The sequence below is a fragment of the Chenopodium album genome, chromosome 3 (assembly GCF_948465745.1).
Source record: "Chenopodium album chromosome 3, dcCheAlbu1.1, whole genome shotgun sequence".
NCBI lineage: Eukaryota > Viridiplantae > Streptophyta > Magnoliopsida > Caryophyllales > Amaranthaceae > Chenopodium > Chenopodium album.
In genome coordinates, this window is record NC_137836.1 from 7716881 (window position 1) to 7720203 (window position 3323).

Here is a 3323-nt window from a genome sequence, read left to right on the forward strand (position 1 = left end):
ACGATCGAAAGCAGCATCGTAGGTCACTCTAATGGGTTTGAACTCTCGCCTGGGTTTCCTTTTAGATCCTTGATTGTGGGGACAATCAAAAGCTTCATTGCAAGTCATTCTTATTGGTGTGTATCCTTCAATGGTCCGTTTTGCTTGTGGCTTAGGAGCATTGAGTTCTTCATTAAACCCTTGGCGCGAATTTCGTTCAATGGCCATCACCCGATTTGCTAATCCTTCTACCACATTCAAGAGCATGGCAATGACATCTTGCAGTTTTCGAATGTCCTCTTTTAGACTTGACGAGTCTTCCTTGGTATTATCTAAGAAGAGACTTTCATCCTCCTCAATTATGGCCACTTCATCGAGAGAGGTCATATAAGCTGTCTCGATCATGGGCTCTCCTACAGGTGTGATAAGAAGTGATGGATCAAAGGATGCTTGGTCATCTTCGATGGCTAGAATCTCGGAAGTTTCGTTGTCATCGATCAGATCTTGAATAGCTTCTTTGAGTTTCCAACACTCTTCAGTGTCGTGACCCTTTCCTTGATGATATTTGCAGTGCTTATTAGGGTCCCACTTAGGTGGCCTAGCTTCTGGAACCGGATCTTTGATGGGCCCTATGGGCATGACTAGTCCTTTGTGATGTAGCTTCTCAAAAGCCGTTTCATAACTCATACCAAGTGGAGTGAACACCCTCTTTGATCTTTGGATTCGTGGTTTAGTGGTGTTTGTAGCATGTACCTCACTAGAGGAAGAAGAAGGATGGTTTCTCTTCTTTCCTCTTGCACTATTATCTTTCAGAAGGTCATCTTCTATGTCAATGCTTATATTATAGACAGCTTTGAAAGTATTCAAGTTGTGTTGGTACTTTAAGTGTTTTGAATGCTTCCCTTGGAGATTTTTGATAAACATCCTCACAGATTCTTTTTCGGTAGGAGCCTTGACCATATTAGCAGAAGTTTCCCTCCATTTATTGAAGAAAGACGTGAACCCTTCGTTTTCCTTTTGTTTTAACATCTCAAGTTGTCTGTGGTCTGTCTCGTCTTGGATGTTGCACTTATATCTATCTATGAAAGCGTTTGTTATCGACTCCCAAGAAGAGGTTTTTTCTTTGTCGAGAGAAAAGAACCATTGTTGACAAACGGTTTCGAGAGATAGTGGGAACAGAGAGGGAACAACCTTCTTATCGATACCCTTAATGCTCATTATAGTTTCAAAAGCTCTTAGATGGAAGTAAGGGTTATCTGTCGCTTTGAATTTAGAGATGTCAGTGGCGTTGAACTTATGCGGAAGAAGTTCTTTGTCCAGCGAGACCCCTTGTGAACTCATGCCCTGAAATTTGTAGTCACTAGATAGCTTGCTCAAGCTTTCTTGCATGAGGTCCATCCGTTGTTGCTTCACGGGATCATCGATCTTGAGTGCGAGTAGCTTCAGTGTCTCAGTCACGGTAGCCAATTGGTTCTTAAGATCATTGACTTCTTCTTGAGTTGCCATTATCTTCTTAGCCTTCCTCTTTTGACGAATCAGTTTATTAAAAAGCGAGACTTGAATAAAGAGGTTGTCCTTGATTAATCGCCCTTTTCTCCTCGACCAAGTACTGTGGGAAAGGAATTTGGGGATACTTATTGTTAATTATTTGACTCAAAATTTATTCGACATGCAAAGGATGGAGGAAGTGAAGAAAAATTGGAATAGAATGTGAAGAAAATTTAGGTGGAGGGATGTGAAGAATTAGGAGTAAAATGTACCCCCCAACTCAAATGACGAAAAAAACCGACTCATGCATGAACCTAAGACATGGCCATGGTGATGTATACTCAAAGTGTGTGCTAAGACTAGTGAGTGTAGGTGACATGTTGAGACTTTTGTCATGACCATATGGCTAGACTATGTGACCAAGACTCGATTAATGACTCGACAAGGTGTTATTGACAGCGGAAATTAACCGAATTAATTAGCAAACTGGTTAATTAGACCTTAGGTGATGACTCGACCAATAATCCGAACTGTCGGCCAAGCGACAGGACTGGCGTCACACTATGGTGATTGGCGCCAGACAATTAAGTAAATGTCTGACGCTACACACTATAATGTGGCGCTACAGCTCAGACTTTGGCGCCAATATTGGAGCTTCGGTCTGCGACTGTTTTCGGTATTATTAGTCAACTGGGGTATGCCTAAAGTCGTACTAGGTCAATTCCGATTAAAAAAAAAACTTTATTGACTCAAATTAATTAATTAATTAATTAATTAGGCAAAGTTCTTTAAGTCATTAATTTTAGTCTCAACGCAAATCAACAAACGGTTAAGAGAAACATAGAATATATATGCACAACAAATAATGCACAATTAGTCAAGTAGGCACAATATGATGCAATGAGTTCGCAACCTAACCATGGCTCTAGTTCTCTAAAGTTCGGGATATGGTTTAGTCAATAGGGTCCATGGTTAATTGTCCGGATGCACCGCGTAGAAGCCTAACCGTGAAGGGTTAACGCGTGTGGATGGGACACCGCGAGTTTTTAGGAAAAAACTCACTTCCATGGTTTGGTGAATTCAACATCTCAGATGTACCCTTTGTTGCCAGGAGCGTTCAATCAGGTAGATAGAGCATGAATTCCCAGAGGGTTATGTCCATATGTAGAACACATATGGGTTTCAGAAAAGTGAGAAAAAAATTCAATCAGGAAGTAGGATCGAGCAAACAATACGAAAAACCGGTCGAAATTAGAACGCATATTTCTGGCTCGGTATTGGGGGAAATTAACGCCAGCAAACAGAGACTGGCGCCAACTTTTAACTGTAGCGCCTGGCGCTAATACTGGCGTCTGGCGCTACGGCTAAAAGTTTGGCGCCAAGCTCTGGCCCCTGATGCTACTTCCCACATGCCTCAACAGCTTTCTGTGTTCAATAAAATCATCTAGTTTCGCGCGGTGTTATTTCAGTCCTAGTTGTGAAAGACATTTCTCAAATTTCCTACGTGTAAAATCCTATGTTTTTGACTCATTACGGATGGTCTTTCCAATGAGAACCTTTTTATGCATATGACAATAATGTTAATCAAAATTACGCACATGAAATACTTAGAACTTTTCGAGTCTCATCCACTCATTCTAAATCATTGCCGAAACAAATTCAGGAATTAAAATAGAAATCCTCCCCAGTGGAGGCGCCAAAAACTGTAGGGAATAATTTCAAGCCTTTAAAATCCCACTAGCTTGAACCCCACTGTGATCATACACTAAAGTACGGTGGCGTCCAAAAGGGAAGAAGATAGAGCAAAAGAGTCGCCAACAAGTTTTTAAGGAACTTGTAAACCGTTCACGAGGTGA